General features: G+C 35.5%; 1 non-coding gene across 1 annotated transcript; it reads left to right on the top strand.

The window, feature by feature from the left end:
* Positions 1–16,902: 16,902 nt before the first annotated feature.
* On the top strand, positions 16,903–17,093 carry LOC143678587 (U2 spliceosomal RNA). Its single transcript, XR_013173367.1, has one exon. It is a non-coding gene; the product is annotated as a U2 spliceosomal RNA (small nuclear RNA).
* The last annotated feature ends 8,330 nt before the right edge of the window (positions 17,094–25,423 follow it).

The following is a 25,423-nucleotide window of genomic DNA, read 5'->3' as shown; positions in this document are numbered from 1 at the left end:
TGAAACAGGAGTTGTCTAGATTTAGCAGTGAATTGTCATCAGATCAACAAATTAAATTTTCAAAAATAATTAAGTTGCTTAATGCTTTGAAAGGTCAATTTGCAATTGGCATTTAGATAGATGCCCAGGATAAATGCAAACACAGATTTAGTTTGGAATAAGCCCTGGTTATGTAGGGTCACTGATGGTGGAATGAAAAAAATGCAGCTCTAAAAATCTGAAGTCATGGGATTTAACTTCTCTTCTGTCACTAGTTTGTTTTGTGATCTTTGGCAAATTACTCCTCTTCTTAGAGCCTGAGTCTTCTTATCTGTGAAACTAGTTTGGTGATTCTTACCTCCCTCATTTAAGGAAAAAGATTCAGCAAATATCCATTCTATAGGCTTTCTTAAGCTAAGCACTATTATTCATCCCTGCCCATGGGTTATATGAATTAATACCGCTATTCACCATGTGAAGGGGTTATATTCATTTTACAGAGGAAGAAACCACAGTTCAACCAAGATAATTTTAGGGTCAAAACTAGAAGTGATAAAACTAGAATTCAAACAAAATAACCGGTGCACTTTCCACTAACCAGAGCTACTGAGAAAAGAACAGTATTTTAGAAGGTAAAAATGTAGGAGAAAAACCATGAAGAAGAAGTTTGAGTAGAATGCAGATGTCAATTTTAGACATTTGACATTTTTAACCAGAATATTTTCCCCATATATGAACAGAAATTATTCTTTACTCACTATGCTTCATGTGTCATATATAAGCATATTACCTAAAATTAGAAAAGCAAAATTACTAAAAAAATTATTTTGATGAAAATATAGATTTCTTATTAAACAACAAGCCATATGCTTTGTCCTCTAAAAATGAATAGGATTTCAAATTTTTTAAAAAAACAGCATTTAAGAATAATTCCTCCCCCAAAAAAATCTAGGAAAGAGATAAAATCTATTTATTTTAGTGTTTGGTTTTAAAAGACTGGCTTAAGACTCAATTTAAGATGTTTTACTGCATCCTTTCAAAGTAACTCCCAGGGCTATATACATAATCCAAATCCTAAATAAATATAAAAGTTTAAAGACATCATGAGAAAATATATCAGAATTAAAATATATTGATGTATATAAAGTGAACATATATTACAATAATTTATCTCATCAAATTTCTACTTTTCAATACAAATGAGTCTCCCATAAATTTTTTTAAGGGAGATGTTAGAACATATAAAATGCTTCAGACATAGGAAAAGAGTCGAGAGAAAGAGTTAAAGGGGGAGAGAAAAGCTTCTTTGGCTTCCACTGCTTCCTTTCAGGAGCCACCAGAGGCCTTTTCCTCATATTATATATCAAAGTTCTCACTTCAAAATTAGTGTGGCTATTAAATTGAACACTGCAGTGAAACATAGATTTAAGATGTTATAAATAAAACACCATGTTTATGTTGTATAAAGGTATATTTTATATAGTTTTAGACTTTGGGGAAAATAGCTTTCACAAGACATATATATTCACACAAAACACATTTTTCCTTAATGTTGAATAGAATATAATCCCCCCAAATAAAAATTGAGCTTTCCTACTAGAAAGATAATCCCCTCCAGAATATACCCATAAGTATACAAAATAGGAAGTGAATACATGATGACTACCCCATGAAAGCATATTTTATAAGTTTATTTTATTTGCTTTATCATGAGTAGCTATATGCATTAATTCAAATTAGTTATTGCCATAAGATGGTGGTGGTTTCCATTTCTCAGATGCAAGAATGAATTATGTCAAGGACTCAAGTGTGGTGGAAGGATGGGGAAACAGAAATTCATGAGATTGATATTGCACATCTCTCTGGAGCATCAGCTTTACTAAAATTAAATTTGTAGAATAGTTTTTGCTACATGTACCTGTATGCCCTAACTCACTGCCAAAAGAATATTTTATCATCTCACATAACTAGAGTTCATTTGTCAGGTATCCCAAGGTTGGTTAATATGCAGAGACTCAGTGGTTTCATAAATAACCAAATAACCAGTTTCTTTCTATTTTTTGCTCTGCCATTTTATCCATATCATCTTTCCTTTGGCTCCCCAGTATTTACATAATGCCTACCAAAGCTCTGAGTAGCACATCCAGAAGTAGGAATATCCGGAAGAGAAGACTAATACATCACCATTACTTAGAACATTTCTTAAATAAATGATAAATGACTGACAATAATGATAGGATTACCAGGATTGGTTTAGAATAATCAGTATTGAGCATCATCTTACATGTGAATGGCTGTGGTGAGAAGGGCAGACGTAGTAACAAAACTGTGATTTTACAAGATAAGTAGGAGGGAATGGATATTGGGTAAACAACCTCTTGTCCCTCTAATTCAAATTAAATATACACACACACGGGGAAGAAAATGGCAAAATTCATGTAAGTTTTAACCAGAAGGCTTAAGGAGTTTTCATGTGTGATTTGTGTTATGTTCCAGGCTCCCAGGAAATAATAAAACATACAGAGAGAGAGAGAGAGAGAGACAGAGACAGAGAGAGGGAGAGAAAAATTGGCTCATATGACCATGGGGGCAGGGCAGTCTGAACTCTATGGGGCAAGACATCAAGCTGGAATCTTTGATAATGGTGATGGTGAAACCCTTAGTCTAAGTTACCTAAAAGAAGCTGGCCAGCTGACTGGAAATTCCAGCAAAAATGAATGGTTCAGTTGATTCAAAATTCCTCTTCTGACTTCTGAAATCCTCAATTCTGGCTTTTAAGACCTCCAACTGATTGGAAGAGGAGGCTCCCCACATTGCTGAAGGCAATCAATTTTATTGATCTTAGATACAATCAACTGATTAGAGAGGGAAATCTGATTTCCAAATACCCTTATAGTAAGACACAGGTCAGTGCTTGACCAAACTGGACGCTATAACCTAGCCAGACTGACATATGCAATTAAACATCAGTAAAGTCTTTTCTGCTGTCAGAAATACTTCATTAGAAAAGTTTAAGAAACATTTGTAGGCTGATCTTTCAGATTTGGAGCTGGCCTGATTACAGTTTGCTCTTTAACAGTGGAATAAAAACACTGGAGTGGGAGGGTGTGAGGATGGGAAAAACAACCAATTCAAAATGATAATGGCAAGTAAACATCTGATATGTGTTGAACAGAGTCTCCCCAAAAGATATGTTGATCTTCTATGAATGTGACCTTATTTGGAAAGATGGTCTTTGTAGATATATTCCTATCAAGATGAGGTCTTAATGAATTAAAATGGGCCTTTTACTCCAATATAATTGGTGTCCTTATAAGAAGGGAAGAAATGAATACCGATAGACAGTGAAAAGGCCATGTGAAGATGGGGGAACAGAATGCCATATCTACAAGTCATAGAAAACCAAAGATTGCCAGCAAACACTAGAAGCTAGGAGGAGACAAGAAAGGATTCTCCCCTACAGATTTCTAAGGAACCATAGCCTTGCCTACATCTTGATTTCAGACTTCTAGCCTACAGACAACAAATTTCTGTTGTTTTAATCCACTCAGTTTATAGTACTTTCTTATTGCAGCTCTAGGAAATTAAGACAATGTACTTCCCCTAAAACCATCTCACTGATCTATCTTAATGCTCCCTGAAGCACAAAAATTAACACTGTGAAAATGCAAGTTTATCTCCAAAACATAATCTACCTTTCCAGGCTCAAAATCAGCTCTGTTTGTCAAGCCCATTGTACTCTAGTCATGCACACATTTCCCACCCACCCCCAACAATTGTAACAGGACTTTTTGTGCCGGTGACTTTCTACATTCTTGTCTCTCCCCTTGGAAAGCAATGTTGTTTTTCCTCCACTTGGGGAGCTCTTATTTATTTTGTTTCAGAACAATGGTGGACATTTGTCTTGCTGCTGCCTGATATCCACTCCCATCCATAAGCACCCAATTTCCCATTAAAGAATTATGTCCTCCCCATTCCATACAGTCTCCTCCATGGGATCAAGTATAAGCAACCCATTCCACATTGCAGAACTCCTCAGAGCCAGAGCCTGCTTCTCTCCGAGTCCCAGCATAGTAGGAATGGGCTCATTGCATCAGTTTAGAAATCAGACCTTCTCTCAGAAGGTTTAAGACATTAGGGGGTTATACAGAAAAAGCAGAAACTGTTAAAGGTAATTTTTCACCATAGCTCTGCCAACAGTAACATTAATGTCAACCTTTTGAATGGGCAATTTCGGTTATAAGTGCTTCCTGCAATTGACTGTTCAGAGAACTCATAGGTCTGCCCCTTCCCAAGCCCTTGGCCCCATCTCCATGTCAGAGCTGCTTCTACTGCTTGAACTAAGAGTCCTGACTACAGTGAAGAACTAGGCAAGCTCTTAAATCTTCTGTAAAGACTGCATCGAAAGCAGAATCGCTCACTCCCTCCTTGATTTCTTAACACACTGTATATATTCTGATAACAGGATTATCAACTTTCTCTTTGGGAAAATGTGAGACACTAGAAGGGAGAAATGTATATTGTTAATCTTCCCAAGAAAAACAGTCTTACAGTGGAAAAAGGTAAATCTTTTGAGGTCAAAAAACGGAATTCTAATGTGGGCTTTTTCATTTACCAGTAGTGTAGTCTTCATATGATTTGATGATACTCAGTATCAGCATCTTAAAAATGGGAGAATAACATAAGCCAGGATTAATTTATGGAGATTAAATTAAAGGATATGTAAAGCACTAGCAAATATATAGAACCCAAAAAGCAGTTTAGGAATGAATGAATAAACAAAAAGAACTCAACTTTAAGATGGGAAAGTGGCTAATGTGTTTAAGGTCTAGGAATAAACAGCCATATTATTGTCATTATAACATTACAATACCTTCTGGAAATGTGTATTCACCTACATTGCTTCATTTAATTCCAAAGTATATAAGAAACAAGTCCTTTCACAGAGTAGGAGGTGAGATTTAGAGAGGTAGAAAGTCTTATTGAAGGAACAAATTGCTAAATGGTATTCCAATAAAAAAGAACTGTACCTAACATTTCACAGTCTTACACAGGTATTTAAAAATGGCCATGTGCAGAAGGTTGTTTCACAACTAGAATATAAGATCTTTGAAAGTGTTAATAAATGAAATTTTAAAAATGAAATAAAATTCAGTGTCATCGGTAAACGGCCTACCCTGGAACCAGAGCGTCTGCAGTAGAATTCCATCTATAGCTTCTCCTAGGCATTCAAGCTTGAGCAATTTAGCCTAACGTCTGCTTCATTTTGTCATCTGGAAAGTAGAAACAATAGCCAAATAGAGTTTCTGGAAAAAAAAATGCTAATATATATTCAGTCCTTAAAATAAGGTCTGGGACATAATAAACACTCAACAGGAGATAGATATCATTATAATTCTATTACTAATGCTAATAATAATAATTGTTGCTGTTATCTTCACATCATAAGCAATTTTATAATTGGGTTACATAGCAATAGGTAACCAAGAAAAGCCAAGGCTAGAATTTCCAGCTACCCAGGAGAGACCTGACAGATAGTCAGCATCAGCTGGACGAGAAGCCAAACCCGGGGAAAGTCCTCTAGAGCAAGGAGGGGTCAATTTGGTCATGTAGTCTGAAGTCTAAGAAGTCAAAATATTTAGCAGAGGTATCTCAAGCTAGGAAAACTAACAAATGCTGACTGTACAACTCCCCAACCTTTACACATATCTTATTATATCCATTGTATAGGAACCCCTGGACCCAAATATACTACTCATGGTTTGAGGGCAGTCAGAGATCCACAGATGAAGCAGGAATTATCTCATCGTTTCTTCTTTTGATATGCCAGCTTCCCTTTCAGGCCAACAGATGACCTTAATACCTTCAAGGAAAGACTGGATCCATTTGGCAAGAGGTTACCTCCTCTCCTCTGCCAGTTTCTTCCTGTTCGTCAGGCTATTGTCCCATCCTCCTCTATCTTCCAGCCTCAGGGCATGACAAAGCTTGTGATTATTCCAAACCTGACCACAGATCCTCTTTGAGGTTCACTACAAAAAAAGCAAAGATCTTCACAGTTGAGTCGGGACAAGAGTTTGTCATAGTCCTAGATTATTATAGCAAAAAAAAAATGTCCTCTAACTGACAGGCAGACCAAGATGATTTTCTTTTGCTGGCACTATAATCCAAAGAGAATACCTTGAGGCAATCTTCAAAGATACTCCAAAATTTCTAGCAAATGATCAAAGACACAGATTATTGGTTTAGGATGGGTGCTGATGCTGATAAAAGACTATACTGCCAGCCACAAGAAGCAGTAATGTGCCCAGCTGGGACAAGCAAAGTGTCTTTCAAAATAATTTCAAACAAATAAAATTTGTTTTAATTTTAAACAAGAATTTTAAACAAAAATTATTTTATTGTTTGCTGTCTTGACTTAGCTTACACAGGATAGTTTTGTGATAATAGTTTTGATGAATAGCACTTTTTAAGTATGTTGGAGTAAGATAAGAATCAACCCTGTTAAGTTAAAATAGAACTCAAGATGAAAAAGAATTGAACATCAAAAAAATATCATAAGGGAATAAAGATATTATGGCCTGACCATGGAGGAAAATAAGAAATCTCTGAAGTTTTCCCATGATATTCTCAAAGCAAAACTATTAAATTTAATTTTCTAAAATGGAATAATCAAGTTATCTGTTCACTGGGAGCCCATAGCACGATTTAACTTCTAGATATCTTGGTTTTAAGGGAATAGCCCTAGCATATATGTATTGTGTTTTTCTAGGTTGGTTTTATTTTGCTCATAATCTTAAACTAGGATCTTCAGCCCACACATGAAGCTGAAAATCAAAATGCAGGTTTAAGTACAAATTCTGAGTGCAATTTTCCATTATACTTAATGGGTTTTCTTTTTTAAAAAAATGTTACAAAAAACTGTCTTAACTTTTGGTATTTGCTGTATCTTTCATATATGTAAGGCTAAATAGTATCCAAATGAAATAAACATATTTCTGTATACATTAGAAGCAATCAAGAAACAATGGTTAACACACACAGAAAAGAATGATGTGCGATTTAAAAGAGTCTAAATCTCACCATTTTTTGAGATCAATAAATATCAAATCATTTAAACATCTGTTGCATTCTTAAAATGACATTAAAATATCCAGAAAAGTTAGAAATCATAATATGAGTAGAATAAGAGGTAGAGATTTAGGAGCTCTATATATGTACATTGATAGGCATAAAAGGAATATAGAAAGGGAGACCTCAGAAAAATGAAGGATTGACAATGCTGACTCCAGTAGGAGAAAACACTTGGAAGAACAGAGTGGTCATGGCATATGCTGAGTGGTCATTCTTAATCAATGAATTGGTGTAAGTTCTTACTCATGGACCACACAGAAAAGCAGGGGACTGCACTGCCAATCATGAAACAATGTTCCAGTTAATTACATCCATCTTTTTTGTTTCATTTATATCAGTGTCTCTGGTCGTGGAAAAATGCATTACAGGAAACAATTCTCTTCCATTCATTCTTCTATCAATCAAGAAACATTGTGCATCTTGATAGAGTACTTACTTGATGACATTAATCAATAGATATGGAAAATTCACAGAAAATAATATGTATAGGTATATAATAGTTGAATGACTTAGGGGTTATTGGTAACAGAAATAGTGGTCATTTGAAACAAAAGTAAACCAACAATGACAATGCAATATAAGCACTGTTAGAAGAAAGGACAATAGTGCTAGAAGAACAAACTATTGGTAGATTGAATTATTGGTTCCAATTATTCATTCTCCCAAAAGAATTATTCATTCACACTCTTGCTTCATGTTAAGAGGCATTTACCTTCCAACCTTTGACTTTGGGTTTGGCTTTGACTTTGTTACTTGGTATGGCCAATGAGATATTAGGTCATATGATGTCAACAGAGGTTTGAATTGTGTTTGTGAAGTTGGGCTGCCCCTTGTACACTTCTCCCACCATCCTAAAAATAACAAGACCTCAGGAAGCTGTTGTCTTTTCAGGTTGGGCCCATGAATAAAACCGGGAACACACAGGCCTGGAGCTTGACTTGGACCTGGGGCTTGAAGCAGAACTGCTCCACCCATCCCACAGAGACACTGCCTGAAGTAAAGCCACCACAGTGGGCATGCAGATCTGCTTATTGTTTTGCACCTCATGGAAATTTCTGATTATTTGTTATACACTAATAACTGATTGATAAAAGTTGGTACAAGAAGTGAGGCATTAATAGAATCAAAGCTTAAAATACATGGCATGAGCTCTGGGTTTAACAAATGGGAAATGAGGGAACTGAAAAAGGGGCTGGAAAATGGTCACCTATATTATGCGGTGGAAAAATATTTGATCAAACTGTGAACTATAGTAATTAGAAGATGAAGAATGAATATGTGCCATTCTATTAATAAAAAATATTAAAATGACAGCTGATTTGTACTAACTACATTTGATGTTATATCAAAACGAGGTGTGCTCAGAAAAGAGTGCCAGCTTCCTTTTCTATTTAGAAGGAAATAGAGAACCCATGAATTCCAGGACTTTCAAGGTTGGAATACAAAATTAGTCCTTACCATATCAAGGTAAGCTTCTAAAGCTACTAAAATGTAGCTTCAGAATAAAGAAGAGAAAACCAAGGTCACAACCATCACACTGCATTGTTTACATATCTGAAAGAATTCGATATACTCTAGTAAATACTTTCAATACAAAAAGGGGTTCCTAAAAAGATCGTGGATTCATCCCACAGACTTAATGCTATAAGTTTAGAGAAAAAGCATATCTTTCTTTCTTGACTATTCTCTGTGTTTATTCTCACAACCATATTCTCTCTCTCTCTCCTATGTATATATAATACGTGTTTATATTTGTATAAACCCCTATTTTACCTTATATTATGATATTGTTGGGGAAATATACAATACCCATCACTACAATTTATAGCTCTTTTATAGGTATTAAAATGTGCACTTTATACTTGGTATTCTTTACACCAAATATTTTATAATGGATATTTTACAATGGAAATCATCTGGCATAATTCTCTATGAAAGTAATTCGCTATAATTTAATAATTTGCATGTAATTATATTTATGTCATTGAAACAAACTAGTAATAGAACTATTTATTTAATTTCTTGAATTGAGAACCATAAAATTCTTTGTCAGTTACCTTGCTAAATCTTTTTTTGTAGTGAGTATTTGCATATTGTAAAATTACTAACTACTCAATTACTTGGAAGAATGAACAGAAATTTAGAACCTCTCATTAACTATAAATGGACCAGAGGAATATAAAATTCTGGGGACCAGACTGTAGATACCAAGTTCACTGTTCTTGAAAGAGAATAATAGAGAACATCAGTACTGTTACCTCATAGAGACAACTTTCCTATCCACAAGTCTTTAAAGACCCATTTCATACAAAATTAAATATGATTAAGGATCAAACTATTATAATGACTTCTTGCTCTGGAGAAAGGAAAAAGGAAAAACAATATAGGCAAATGTGGATCCCCTTGAAAAATCATTATCCCTTCTAAACAAGAACTCACCAATTTATTTGTATTTTGGAAGCAGATAACTTGTTCTGAGTTTCAGAGTTCCACAGCCAGAGGAGAATTTTTGCCTTAGGATAGACCATGCCTATAACTGACTTTGTTGAGATTTTGTACTTTTTCTGACTTTGTATTGTATTTGTAGTGTTATTGGAATGGTTTAAGCCTTTTGTAATATTGTGATGGCATGAATTATATTTTGTATACAGAAAGAACATGTCCTTTTGGGGTTCAAAGGGTGGAAAGTACTGGTTTGAAACTGTTATATACCCCCAAGAAAAGCCATGCTCTTTTAACCTAATGTTATGGATGCAGACTTATTGAAGGTGGGGTCTTTTGATTAGGTTGTTTTCATGGAGATATGATCCCATCCAGTTGTGGGTGGGATGTTTGATTAGATTATTTCCAGGGAAACATGAGCCCACCCATTCAAGGTGGGTCTTAATTAGTTACTGAAGTCTTGAAGGAGCCAACACAGAGAGCAGAGATGGAACCAAGTGACATATATTTGGAGATTCTTGGAGACAGACAGAGGCTCCAAGAGAGGGCCACTGGAACCAGTGCTGAAAACAGTGAAACCCAGGAGCATGTTGCAATGTGCCTTCCCATTTGGCAGAGAAACCCCAACATGATCAGCCTTTCTTGATTGAAGATATCCTCTTGTAGATGTTTTCATTTGGACATTTTCATGGCCTTAGAACTATAAATTTGTAACTAATAAATCCCCCCTTGTAAAAGTCAACCCATTTCTGTTATATTGCATTTCAGCATCATTAGTAAACCAAAACACCTAGTAACCTGTATTCTAGATTCTGACTCCATGAATTTGCTTATTTTAATTATTTCAAATTAGTGAGATTATACAATATTTTTCCTTTTGTGTTTGGTTTATTTCATTCAACATGACATCTTCAAGTTTCATGTCTATTGTCAGATATATCAGGGCTTCATTCTTTTTTATGGATGGACAGTATTCAATTGTATGCATATATAACATCATATTTATCCATTCATTGATTGATGGACATTTGTGTTGCTTCCATCTTTAGTAGTTGTGAATAATGTGGCTATGAACATTGGTGTGCAAATAAATCTGTTTGAGTCTCTGCTTTCAGTTTTCTGTTTGTTTGTTTGTTTATGCCTAGTGGTGGGATTACCAGATCATATGGTGGTTCTATATTTGGTTTACTGAGGAACTGCCAAACTGTATTCCACAGTAACTGCACCATTTTACATTGCCACCAGCAATAAATTAATGTCCCTATTTCTCTAAATCCTCTCTAATACTTGTTCTTATCAATTTTCTTAATAGTAGACATTGTAAAGGTTGTGAAATGTATGTCATTGTAGTTTTGATTTGCATTTCCCTTATAGCTGATGATGTTGAGCATCTTTTCATGTGCTTTCTTTGCATTTGCATATTTCCTTTGGAGAGATATCTATTCAAATCTTTTCCCCATTTTTAATTGAGTTGTTTATCAATTGGTTAAATTGTAGGATTTCCTCATATATTATGGATAGTAAACCTTTAATGGATATGTGATTTCCAAATATTTTCTCCATCATGTAGCTCGCAATTTTACTTACATGAAAAAGTACTTTGAGACACAAAAGTTTCACATTTTGATAAGAGTCCATTTATCAATTTTTCTCTTGGTGGCAGTGCTTTGGGTAAAAAGTGTAAGAAACCATTGCCTAATACTAGATAAGAAGATGTTTGCCTATATTTTTTCTAGGAATTTGGTAGTTCTGGTTCTTATAGGTCTTTGCTCTATTTTGAGTTGAGGTTTGTATGAGATGTGAGGTATGGTCCTCTGATTTTTTTTTTCAAATAAAAATCCAGTTTACTAGAGCCATTTTTGTAAGAAACCATTTGTGCTGGATTGAATCCATTGTGAACCTCAGAAAAGCCAAATTCTTTAATCCTCATTCAGTATTGCTGGGTGGGAGCTTTTTTATTATTTCCATGGAGAGCTGAGCCACCCAATTGTGGGTGATAACTTTTGATTAGATAGTTTTCATTCAAGGTGGGGTTGCTTACTGGAGCCCTTTAAGATGAAACCATTTGGAAAACACTTTAGAACCCATGCAACCAAAGCCCTTTGGAAATAAGGAAAGAAAATACCCCTGGGGCTGCTTCATGAAACCAGAAGCTGGGAGAGAAAGCTAACAGACTTCACTGTATGCCCTACAAGCTGAGAGATAAACCCTGAACATCACTGGCCTTTCTTGAGTAAAGGTAACCTCTTGTTGGTGCTGTAATTTGGACATTTTCATGGCCTTAGAACTGTAAACTTGAAACTTAACTATTCCCCTTTTTAAAAACCATTCTGTTTCTGGTATATTGCCTTCTGGTAATTTACAAACTAGAACACTATTTTTCCCAGTTAAGTGCTCTTTTGCCCCCTTGTCAGAAATCAGTTGGTCATAAATGTGAAGGTTGATTTCTGGTCTCTCAGTTTGATTCTATTGGTCTAAATGTATGGCCTTGTGCCAGTTTCATGCTGCTTTGATTACTGTGGTTTTGAAATAAGTTTTAAGACCAGGAAGTACGAGACCTCAAACTTCAGTCTTCCTTTCAAGATGGCTTTAGCTATTTGATGGTTGGCTTTTCTCTTTCTGCAAGGAAAGTTGCTGGAATTTTTATCGATTCCATTGAATGTGTAAATTGCTTTGGGTAGAACAGATATCTTGATGATATTTAGTCTTCTAATCCATGAACACAGAATGTCCTATTTATTTAGGTCTTCTTTGATTTAATTTAGCAATATGTGTAGTTTTCTATATATAAGTACTTTACATCCTTGGTTAAATGTATTCCTAGATATTTGATTCTTTTAGTTGCTACTATGATGGGAAGTTTGTTTTTTATGTCTTCTGATTGTTATTGTTTATGTATACAAGTACTATTGATTCTGGGGTATATATTTTGTATCCTGCCACTTGGATAAATTCATCTATTAGCTCTAAGAGCTTTATTATGGACTTTTTAGGATTTTTTCAATATAGGATAATGCCATCTGGAAATAGGGAAAGTTTTACTTCTCCAATTTGGATGCCTTTTATTTTTTTCTTATCTAATTACTGTGGCAAGAACTTCTAGTACAATGATGAATTGCGGTGGTGACAGCAGTATCTTTGCCTTGCCCCTGATCTTAAAAGGAAAGCTTTAAATAGAATGTTAGTTGTGGGCTTTTGATACATATTCTTTAACATGTTGAGCATGTATCCTTCTATTCCTCAACACTTAGTGTTCTAAGTATTTTTGTATCAAGATGTCATACTGTTTTTAGTCAAGTGCCTTTTCTGAAGCAATTGAGATGATCATGTCTTTTCTTTCATTCATTGCATTACATTAATGTGATGTATTACATTAACTGCTTTTCTTTTGTTGAACCAACTTGCATAATAGAGATAAATTCCACTTGACCATGGTGTAAAATTATTTTAATATGCTGTTGGATTAGTTTTGCTAGTATTTTGTTCAGGATATTTGCATCTATATTCATAAGAGATATTGGTCTGTAGTTTTCTTTTCTTGTGGTATTTTTATCTGGCTTTGACATGAGGGTGATGATGACCTGACAGAATTAATTACAGAGTGCTACCTCCTCTCCAATTTTTTTGAAGAGTTTGACCAAAATTGGAGTTAAATCTTCTTGGAATGTTTGATAGAATTCCCCTTTGAAGCCATCTGGTCCTGAGCTTTTCTATGTTTGCTGCTTTTTATTACTAATCCAATCTCTTTTTGAGTAATTGGTATTTTTTTAGATCATCCATTTATTTTGAGTCAATATATCTAGTTTGTCTCTAAGAATTTGTCATTTCATCTAGGTTGTTCAGTTTATTGTTATGCAGTTGTTAACAGTATCCTCTTATGGTTGTTTTTATGTCAGGGAGATCAGCAGTAATGTCATCCATTTCATTTCTGATTTTCATTATTTGTATCCTCTTGCTTTTTTCTTTGTCAGTCTAACTAAAGGTCCATTAATTTTATTGCTCTTTTCAAAGAACCAATTTATGATTTAGTTGGTTCTCTCTACTGTTTTTTCATCTATTTTTCCTCTATTCTTTCTTTCCTTCCTTCTGCTTTGTTTTAGTTTAGTTTGCTCTTCATTTTCTAGTTTTTGCAATTTTGAGGTTAGGTCTCTGATTCGAAGTCTTTCTTCCATTTAAAGTGAGCATTTAGAGCTTTAAATTTCCATCTTAGCACTTTCTTCACTGCTTCCCATAAGTTTTGGAGTGTTGTATTTTCATTTTTTTTTTTTTTTTACTTCAAGATATTTTCTAATTTTGCTTATGATTTGCTCCTTAAATCATTGGCTGTTTAAAAATATGTTGTTTAATTTGCACATATTTGTGAATTTCCTATTTTTCCCTTTGTTATTGATTTCTAGCTTCATCCCATTGCATTTTGAGAACATACATTTTATGATCTTAATATTGTTTTAACTTATTGAGACTTGTTTTGTAACCCAAAATAGGTCTATCCTGGAGAATGATCCATGTGCACATGAGAAGAATGTGTATTCTGTTTCTTCTAGGTGAAAGGTTTTATATATGTCTGTTACATCTAGTTGGTTTAGAGTATTGTTCATGTCTTGTATTTCCTTATTGATCTTCTAACTAGATGTTCTATTCATTAATGAAAGTGGTATATTAATGTCTCCTATTATTAATGTAGAACCATCAATTTCTCCCCCATATGTCAGTATTTGCATCATATAATTTGGGCCTATGCTGTTAGGTGCATATATATTAATAATTGTTACATTTTCTTGTTGAATTGTCTACATTATTAACATAAAATGGCAGCCTTTGCAACTCATAACTGCTTTTGACCTAAAGTTTCTTTTATCTGATATTAATAGTTATCCCAGCTCTTTTGGTTATTACCTTCATGGTATATTTTTTCCATCCTTCCACAGTCAGCCTACCTATATCTTTGAATTTAGGGTGAGCCTCTTGCAGACAGCATATAGTTGGATCATGCTTTAAATCCATTCTGCTAATCTTTTTCTTTTAACTGTTGAGTTTATTCCATTTACATTTAAAGCCTTTACTGAGATCACCATTTTGTTATTTAGTCTTTTTGCATCTTATAACATTTTTCCCTTAATTCATCCATTAATGCTTGTTTTTATATTTATTTGATTTTTTTTGTTCTGTACCATATTGAGTGACTTAAATTTTCTATCTGGATATATTTTTCATCTATTTTTCTTGTGGTTACCATGGGGTTAAAATTTAACATCCTAAATATGTAAAAGTCATATTGACTTGATATCAACTTAATATCAATAGCATGTACATATACTCCTCCTATAAACTTTTGTCCTTCCATCTTTTTTTTATTTGTTACCACTTATATCTTTATACATTGTATGTCCAAAACCATAGATGTGTTGATACTTTATATAATTTGAATTTTGGTACATGTAGGAAGTAAGAAGTGGAATTATATACCAAATAAAGCTGCATTTAAAATTACCAAAATTGTTCATTGTACTTCTGGTCTTTATTACTTTATACTGCTTTGAATGGCTATCTAGAGTCCTGTCCTTTTAATCTGAAGAACTCCCTTTAGCATTGCATGCAGGACAGGTCTAGTGGTAATGGACTCCTTTAGTTGTATTTTTATCTACAAGTGTCTTAATTTTGCACTCATTTTTAAAAGTCTCAGCAGATATAGTACTCTTGGTTGTCAGGGTTTTGTCCTGAACTTTAATTATCTCAACCCACTGCTTTCTTGTCTCCATGGTTTCTGATAAGAAATGCCACTCAATATCATTGGGGTTCCCTTGTATGTAGCATGTTGCTTTTATTTTGCAACTTGCAGAACGTTTTTACTTGTCCTTTCCATTCAATAATTTGATCAATATATGATGAGGTGTACTTTTTCATCATATTTATCCTATTTGATGTTCTCTGAGATTCTTGAATGTGCTTAGATTGGGAAGTTCTCAGTCATAATTTCTTCGAATATTCATTCTGTCCCTCTCTCTCTTTCTTCTCCCTCTGGAACTCTCATGATGCTTATTTTGGTAAGATTAATTGTATTACAGAGGAGTGTGAGGCTATTTTTGCCTTTTATTTCAGTGAAATTTTATTCAGAGATATTCATTAACCATACAAACCAACCAAAAAAAAAAAAATCATTGTATCACAATATCATCACATAGTTGTGTGTACGTCCTCATGATCAATTTTAGAATATTTTCACTACTCCAGAAAATAAATACAAAGGAAAAAGAAAATGAAAATCTTCCATTACCTCTTATCACCACCACCACCCATTATTGACCCATAGTATCAGTGTGGTGCTTTTGTTATTGTTAATAAAAGAATATTAAGATATGTTTGTTTGCAATAGTTGCATTTTTCCCATATACCACTATGTGCTGGTTTGAAATTATTATATATCCCAGAAAAGCCTGATCCAGTTTTAATCCTGATCCAATTTTTTAGGTCCAGACCTATTGTTTAGGGTGGAAACTTTGATTAGATTGTTTCTAGGGAGATTGACCCACTCAATTGTGCATTTGACCTTTTGGTTAGATTACTTCCATGGAGATATGACACACCCAATTTTCCATGTGGCCTTTTGATTAGATGGAGATCTGACTCTACCCTTTCAAGGTGGGTGTTGATTTGTTGATGCATACACTTGGAGAACACCTGCTTCAGAGGTGACAGAGATGCAGATAATTGGAGATGCTTGGAGTGCCAATAGTGAGCAGATGCCTAGATGAGGATTTTGAAGCCCAGAAGATATCACCACCTTCCCAAGAGATGCTAAGCAAGCCAGAACCCAGATTTGTGTCCCAGGGGAACTGAGTGATGGCCCAGGGATGCTTGGAGAGGAAACCACTGGCATCAGAAGCTGAAGACAATAGAACCAGAAACAAGCACTAGGAGACACCAGTCATGTGTCATCCCATGTGACAGACATTGGCTTTTCTTGAGTCGAGATATCTATTTCTGCATGCCTTAGTTTGGTCATTGTTATGTTCTATTCCCTATTTGTTTGGCTCATTCTATATCCTGATAACCTATATTCTATATTTATGTCTATAAGTTTACATATTATAAAGTTCATATCAATGAGATCATGCAAAATTTGTCCTTTTGTGTCTGGCTTATTTCACTCAACATAATATTCTCAAGGTTCCTCCATATTGTCATGCACTTCAGGACTTAATTCCTTCTTACTGCTGAGTTTTATTCCTTAATATGCATATACCATGTTTTGTTTGTCCATTCATTGGTTGGTGGACACTTGATTTGTTTCCATCATTTGGAAATTGTGAACAATGCAGCTACAAACACCAGTGAATAAATGTCTGTGTCATCGCTTCTCGGCCTTTTGGCTAAGATCAAGTGTAGTATCTGTTCTTATCAGTTTAATATCTGATACGTCCTCTATCCGAGGACAATATATTAAATGGATTTTTGGAGCAGGGAGATGGAATAGGAGCTTGCTCCGTCCACTCCACGCATCGACCTGGTATTGCAGTACTTCCAGAAACGGTGCACCCCTTCCTCAATTGCGGTTTGAATTGACAGACTTGTCTTTTTTTTTTTTTTTTTTTCTTTTTCCACTCTTGTTTTTCTCGGCTTCTCTTCTTTAGCTGACCGGGATGTCTATAATTCTCTCTGTGGTTTCCAACCCCCCCTGAGCTGCTTGTACGGTCCTTTCTTCTTCGTCTCTTTTTTTCCTTTCTTTCCTACTGACAAAAAAAAAGAAAAATGTCTGTGTCACTGCTGACAGATAACCTAGGGATATCCCAAGTAGCTGGATTGCCAAGTCAAGACAACTCCATATTTAGTTTCCTGAGGAACAACTAAATTGTCCTCCACAGTGGCTGTACTATTTTAAATTTCTACCAGCAGACAATAAGTGTTTCAAATTTTTCACATCCTCTCCATAATTTGTAGTTTCCTGTTTGTTTAATAGCATCTATTCTAGTAGGTGTGAGCTTATATCTTAATGTGGTTTGATTTACATTTCCCTAAAAGCTAACAAAGCTGAGCGTATTTTCGTGTGTTTTTTAGTCATCTGTATTTCCTCTTTGGAAAAATGTCTTTTCATAACTTTTGCCCATTTTTTAATTGGGTTGCTTGTTTACTGTTGTGTTGCAGGATTTCTTTATATGTCAAAACTTTACTAGATATGCGGTTTTCTAATATTTTCTTCCATTGAGTAGTTTGCCTTATTACCATTTTGAAAAAGTCCTTTAAAGAACTGAAATATTCAATTTTGAGAAGTTCCTATTTATCAATTTTTCTTTTGCTGCTTGTGCTTGTTGGTGTAAAATCTATGAAACTACTGCCTGTCACTAGATATTTAAGATATTTCCCCCACATTTTATTTTAGGAGTTTTATGGCATTGGCTCTTAAATTTAAGTGTTTGACCCATTTTAAGTTAATTTTTGTATAAGGTATAAAATAGGGGCCCTTTTTCATTCTTTTTGACATGGATATCTAGTCCTCCTAGCATCAATTATTAAAGAGACTATTTTGTGGTAGTTGAGTGGACTTTGGGGCCTTGTCAAAAATCAATTGGCCATAGGGTCTATTTTTGAACTCTCAATTCAATTTCGTTGATCAGTATGCTTATCTTTATGTCAGTATCATGCTATTTTTACCACTGTGGCTTTATAATATGCTTTAAAGTCAGGAAGCATGACACCTCCCTCTTCATTCTCCTTTTACAAGACGTTTTTGGCTCTTCAATTTTCCTTACCCCTCCAGATAAAATTGATAATTAGCATCTCCATTTCTGCAAAGTAGTCTGTTGGAATTTTGATTGGTAATGCATTGAATATGTAGATCAATTTGTCTAGAATTGACTTCTTAATGACATTTAGCTGTCCAATCCATGAAAACTTAATGTCTTTCATTTATTTAGTTCTTTTTAATTATTTTAGCAATATTCTGTAGTCTTCTGTATACTAGTCCTTTGCATCATTGGTAAGGCTTATTTCTAGATATTTGATTCTTTTAGTAGCTATTGTAAATGGAATTTTTTTTCTTTATTATCTCCACAGATAGCTCATTACTAGTGTATAGAAACAGCATTGATTTTTGCAGGTTGATCTTGTATCCTGCCACTTTGCTGAATTTTTTGATTAATTCAAGTAGCTTTGTTGTCATTCTTTCAGGATTTTCTAAATATAGGATCATTTATCTGCAAATAGTGATAGTTTTACTCCATCCTTTCCAAACTGGGTGCCTTTATTTCTTTTTCTTGTATACTTGCTCAAACTAGAACTTCTAGAACAATACTGAATAACACCTGATCTTAGAGGGAAAGCTTTCAGTCCCTCCCCATTGAGTATGATGTTAGCTGTGGGTTTTTCGTATATGCATTTCATTCTGTTTAGGAAGCTTCCTTCGATTCTAATTTTGAAGGGCTTTTATCATGGAAGGATGCTGAATTTTGTCAAATGCCTTTTCTGTGTCAATCAAGATGATCATGTAGTTTTTCTCTCTTGGTTTGTTAATGTGGTGTATTACATCATTGTTTTTCTTGTGTTAAACCACCCTTGCATTCTTGGATGGACACCCAGGATGCATAATTCTTTTAATATGCTGTTGGATTCAATTTGGAAATATTTTGTTGATTTTTGCATCTATATTCATTAGAGACATTGTCCTGATATTTTCTTTTCTTGTAGTATCTTCTTCCAGCTGTGGTATCTCTGAAGGATGAGTTAGGTCATGTTCCCTCTTATTCAATTGTTTGAAGAGTTTGAGCAGGAATGGTATTAATTCCTCTTGGAATGCCTGGCAAAATTCCCCTGTGAAGCCATCCAGTCCTGGGTTTTTCTTTGTTGGCAGGTTTTTGATTACTGAGTCAATCTCTTTGTGATTGATTTGTTGAGGTCTTCTATTTCTTCTCAAGTCAGTGTTGGTTGTTCATGTATTTCTAGGAAGTTGTCCATTTTTCCTAAGTTGTCTAGTTTGTTGGGATATGATTGTTCATAGTAAACTCTTATGATCATTTTTATTTCTTCAGAGTTTATGGTAGTCCCCCCTACCTCGTTTCTGATTTTATTTATTTGCAGCTTTTTTTTGTCTTTGTCAGTCTAGCTAAGGGTTTGATAATTTTATTGATCTTCTCAAATATCTAAATTTTAGTTTTATTGATTCTTTCTATTGTTTTTAATTTTCAATTTCATTAATTTCTGCTCTCATTTTTGTTATTTCTTTCCTTCTACTTACTTCGGGATTAATTTGCTGTTTTTTTCCTCCAGTTCCTCCAGGTGCTAGTTAGATCTTCGGTTTTAACTCTTTCTTCCTTTTTAATGTAGAAATTTAGTGCTATAAATTCCTTCTCAGAACTGTCTTCACTGCATCCCATAAATTTTGATACATTGTATTCTTATTTTCCTTCATTTCATATTTACTGATTTCTCTAGCAATTGCTTCTTCGATCCACTCATAGTTTAAGAGCATGTTGTTTAACCTCCAAATATTTGTGTGTTTCCCAGTTTTCTGTTACTGATTTCCAGCTTTATTCCATTATGATCAGAGAAAATTCTTGGTATAGTTTCTCTTTTTACATATGTTAAGAGCTATTTATCCCACAGCATATGGTCTATGCCAGAGATTTTTCCATGAGCACCTGAGAAGAATGTATATTCTGCCATTTGGGGTGGAATGTTCTATATATGTCAGTAAGGTCTAGTTCATTTATCATATTATTTAAGTTCTCTTTTTATTTATTTATCCTCTGATTTTGTTGTTGTTACTGATTGCATGGAATATCTTCTTCCGTACTTTCTCTTTCAACATATTTGTATCTTTAGGTCTAAAATTAATCTCTTGTAAACAGCACATAAATAGATCATATTTTAAAATCCATTCTGCCCATCTGTGGCTTTGGAATAGGGAGTTTAATCCTTTTATATTCAAAGTTATTATTGTAAAGGCAGCCCTTACTTTAGCCATTATCCTTTGGTTTTTATTTATCAGGTCTATTTTCTTCTCTTTTTATCCTTTCAGTTACCTTTACTAATATTCTTAAATTCTGTACCCTCCTCCAAACTCTCTCTCCTGTCTTTCCTTTTCAACCAGCAGAGCTCCCTTTATTAGTTCTTGTAGTGCAGATCCCTTATTAACTAATTCTCTCAGCTTCTGTTTATTTATGAAAATTTTAAAATCTCAGTTTTAAGGAAAGCTTTGCCTATAGAGAATTTTGGGCTGGCACTTTTTCTCTTTCAATATATTAAATATATCATACCACTGTCTTGTCTCCATAGTATCTGATGAGAAGTTAGTGCTTAGTCTTATTTGTCTCCCCTTGTACATGTTGAATTGCTTTTCTCTTGCTGCTTTCAGAATTTTCTCCTTTTTGGCATTTGACAGTCAGATTATTATGTGTCTTGGAATGAATCTATTCATATTTCTTCTGTTTTGAACATATTGGGGCTTCCTGGACTTGTGTATTTATGTCTTTTAAAAGAGTTTGGAAATAGTCAACCATTATTTCTTTGAATATTCTCCTGGCCCTTTTCCCTTCATTTCTCCTTCTGGGACACCATCATGCATGTGCTTGTGTGCTTTGCATTATCAATCATATCCCTGAGACCCTGCTCAAATTTTTTCCTTTTTTTATCCATTTTTTCTTTTGTTTGTTTAAATTAAGTTGCTCTGTCTCCCAGCTTGTTGATTCTTCTGCCTCTTCAAATCTGCTGTTATGTGTTTCCATTATAGCTTTAATTTCCTCTACAGTGTCTTTTATTTCCATAATGTCTATTATTTCTCTATGTATTCTTTTAAATTCTTTTTTTTTTTTTTGCTCTTCTAATGTCTTCTTACTGCCCTTTATCTCCTTATACACATTTTCCTTCACTTCTTTGAATTGATCCAGGAGACACTTTTATCTTTTTTATCTTTAATTACTTGTTCCAGATTCTGTGTCTCCTCTGAGTTTTTTATTTGTTCCTTTGACTGGGGCATTCTTTTTGAGTATTAGTGTGTCTTGTGATTTTTTCTGATATTTGGTCATTGGATTATCTTGATGGGTCCATCCTGAAGGTCAGCTTCTCCCTCTTGTCTAAGATTTAGCTGCTGCTTGGGTTTGTATTATGGCAATGCTTTGATAGTTGGGTCATCAATAATGTTTTAGCCAAAACAGGACAGTGTATATGTACATGGGGTGTAGACCAGCTCCAGTGTGCCTGGTATAGGATTTGGGAAGGCTCTGATCAGGCCTGCAGTTTTCTCATGCACATTCTTGCCTGCCACACAGATGGTACTCTTCAGTTAATTGTTCTCAGAGGCTGTTTAAATTCTGGAACCACACAGACTCTGACCAGGTGGAGCTGAAACTATGGGGTTCCTATGCCCTCACTTTCCTGGCCAAAACTTGACTCAGTGTGGGACTCTGCTTCCCTCTGCACTTGTAGAAGAGGACCCCACAGCTGCCCTATTCTGCAGCTGTCCCCCAGCAGGCTGCCCACTGCTTTTCCCTTAAGGGTGGGGTATAGGCACCAGGATACATCACTGTAATGACAATTTATGTCCACATTTTTATCAAACTCTTCATTCCTCACTAACCTGGGCCTTGAGATGGCCTTCCCCTGTCCCCTGGGTCCTCAGTTGATTTGAACATCTTCTACCTGGCTACTTGGCTGCTTTTGAGGAAGATTTTGTGGTTCCCTCCCTAATCCTCCATTCGGAAGCTCTTCCTTGCTGCTCTTTTGTATTTCACCCTCCCCAGTGACTTGAGTCTTGTTGTGGGTCCTTGTGGCTTGGGTCTCTGTATCTGGACATAGGTGGGGATCTGTCTCACTGCTATTTAAAATCTCACTGAGAGAGATTTCATAGTCTGTGTCCCTGGTGGGAGGTTAGAAGAACCTGGCTTCTGCCTCTGGGCAACTTCTGAGCTGCATTAGACCAAGTGAGGGGAAAGAGGTGAAGACTGTATGGTCCAGGATGGACATTTCCTACCTGAAATTTTCCCCTTTCTTTGGTTCAGTGTTTGTGGGATCCTTCTCCAGTCTTCAACTTACTCAAGAGATCTGAACAAGTGAGGATTGTCCTTTAATTCACTGACTCTCTAGGGAGAGGCCTTCCATAGTTGTTTTATGTGGCCAAGTTGATGATGTCCAAACCTGGCTATTTTTGCTTTTAATAATTCTTTTTTCTTTCTGCTACTCAGTCTGACTGACTTCAAGGGTCCTCTATTTCACTGCTTCTTTCTTTGACCAGCTCCAATCTGCTTTTGAAACTCTCCTGTAAATCTTTTCATTTCAGTTATTGTGGTCTTCCACTCCACTAGCTCTGTTTGCTTCCTTTTCAGAATTTCTCTTTCCTAAGATTTTCAAATTGCTCACTCATTGTTTTCCTGACATCCTTCAGTTCTTTTTATGTATTCTCCTTTATCTCCTTGAACATTTTTAAGACAATTTTTTAAAGGTTTTGTCTGGTATGACTACGTTCTGGTCTTCTTCATTGGTGTTTTCTGGATTTTTATCCTCTTCCTTTGGATGGTACACCTTTTCCTGTTTGTTTGTTTGTCTTGTACTCTTTTGTTGCACACTGTATTTTTTTTTTTTTAACATGGGCAGGCACCGGGAATCAAACCCGGGTCCTCAGGCATGGCAGGCAAGCACTCTTACCTGCTGAGCCACCGTGGCCCGCCCACAAACTGTATGTTTTGCTACTGTAAGAGGTTAACTCCAGAATTTACTCCCTGAGATATCTGATTCTTAATTTTGTAATCAGCTCATGATGAGTCTGAGATTTTGTGGGGCACCAGCTTCCCTGGAGGAAGATCTCCCCAAAGTGAAAGCAGAACAAGGTCTTCCTTGTATTTCTGGGCCTGTGTCTTGTCCCGGGCTTTTGCTTGTTCCTTATCTTGGAGTTCTTCTATCTTCAGGGTTAGTTGTCCCATCTGCTTCCCAGGAGACACACTTCCCTCTGCCATGTGTGTGAAGCCAGGATTAAAATCAAAATTGGAGCTTGGCTGAACTACCTCCCCTTGATCCGGTAGAGAATACTTAAAGATAGACCTTTTAGGAAATTATCTCCTTTTCTGGCTTCTTTGCCTCTCAGGCGTACCTTAATTCTGCCCTTGCTGGGGCAGTGTGGAGGCCTGAGAATGCCTGCCACCCTATCTAATGGACTGTTAAGAAATAAAAAGAAAAAACAAGAGAGAACAAAATCCTTTTAAGAGCCAGTTTCCAGTCCCCAGGCTGGCCAATCAAGAGCCGGAGTTGGTACCCAGTTCTGTGTGCCCTTTTTCTTGGGGACCAACCCTTTTCCACTATTTTGAGCTTTTCCAAATCCAGAAGCCTCTGTCATTTTTTATTTATTTATTTTTTTCATCAGCCTGGCCTCCTCTTTGCTGGGGCAATGTAGGAGCCAAGGGTTAATAGAAAACCTGCAGAATTTATTGGGAGTGACTGGCTTCAGAGTGGCCTTGGCAGTAAACTGTGGAAACTGTTATCTACTTACCTGGAGGACAGTCTGAGAGGGACAGAATGTTTGTTTTTTCTTAACCCCCAAGGTCTTTTTTAGCTATCTCTTGTATGTAGGGAGTAATATACTAAAAAGCAGGCTTGGTCAGCAAAAGAGCTGTGAGAAAGGATGTAAAATAAAGCAGCTGAAGCTCTTCGGGTCTGCAGTTATCTTGTATGTCTTGTGTGTCTATGTGTTTCATTCCGCAGGAGTTGCTGAAAGATTGCAACAAGTGTCCGTGTCTGCCACAGGCAAAACCTCCTAGTTCCTTTTGTGCTTGCTCCAGATTTATCTGTGATCACAACTTGCATTCAGCATAATAAATTTGTGAATTAATTCCATAATTGGAATTTGGTTGATTTACCTTCTTGTTCCTAGTAGAGGGGCTTCTTTTACCCTTGGGGCACCAACTCTAAGACACCCTGCCATGCCAGTCGGGAAGGGACACCAGTCAGCACAGCTTGGGAGACTTACAGTTCTTCTGGGATTTCAACTGTTCCACCATTCCAGACTGGTGCACAATGTGTATCCAGTCACAGAAGCCTCCAGATTGTTGTTCCATATAGTCCCCGGCTATTTACTAGCTGCCTTAGAGTACTAACTGAATTCCACACCTCACTACACCACCATCTTTTTCCACCACTCTATGCCTATATTTATCTGTATCTGAAGATTGGGATTTAATCTTAGATATGTTCCAAAAGTTATGACTTTGAATTTTAGCTCTCCAATTTACAAATGAAGGACTTTGGATAATTACTTGACGTTTAATGCATATTTGTTGAATAAATGGATGAGTTTGTTCCAATTCTACAATTCCTGTTTTCACTGAAGAGTTTTTTTACTGCCCCATTGATTGTTCCAGCATTTCAGAGGCATTGCAAAAAAAGAAAATTAAGAAAGAATGAAGAAAGTTCAAATAAAAAATATTATGTTATTTTATTGATGGCAAAACAACTTTTTTATGTTCTTTGAACATGATTTTTTAAATCTGTTTAGCCCTTTATAAGATAATAATTGGAGATGGGCCATGGTAGCTGAGCAGGCAGAGTTCTCACCCGCATGCCAGAGACCCAGGTTCGATTCCTGGTGTCTGCCCATGCAAAAAAAAAAAAAAAGAGAGAGAGAGAGAGAATAATTGGAACATCTAAGTTCAGTTGTTTTAATATTAGCTTACATGGCTATAAGAACCAGAAAAAAATCTTTTACTTCTAAAATGAAAGAAGGGAGTAATTGGCTATCACTGGAAAATATCATCTTCCCTCATATATATCAGTTGACCTCACAAATTATTTGAAAGTTATTGCATTTTATATTTCTGATAAATGTTTTCAAAACACAATGTGCACTCATTCAGATGCTCAAGGTCAATATCAACAGTGATAAGTCATATTGATA

Source organism: Tamandua tetradactyla, chromosome 3 (genome assembly GCF_023851605.1).
Source record: "Tamandua tetradactyla isolate mTamTet1 chromosome 3, mTamTet1.pri, whole genome shotgun sequence".
Taxonomy (NCBI): domain Eukaryota; kingdom Metazoa; phylum Chordata; class Mammalia; order Pilosa; family Myrmecophagidae; genus Tamandua; species Tamandua tetradactyla.
Note: the sequence above shows the minus strand (reverse complement) of the source record. Positions and strands in the feature narration are given on the sequence as shown.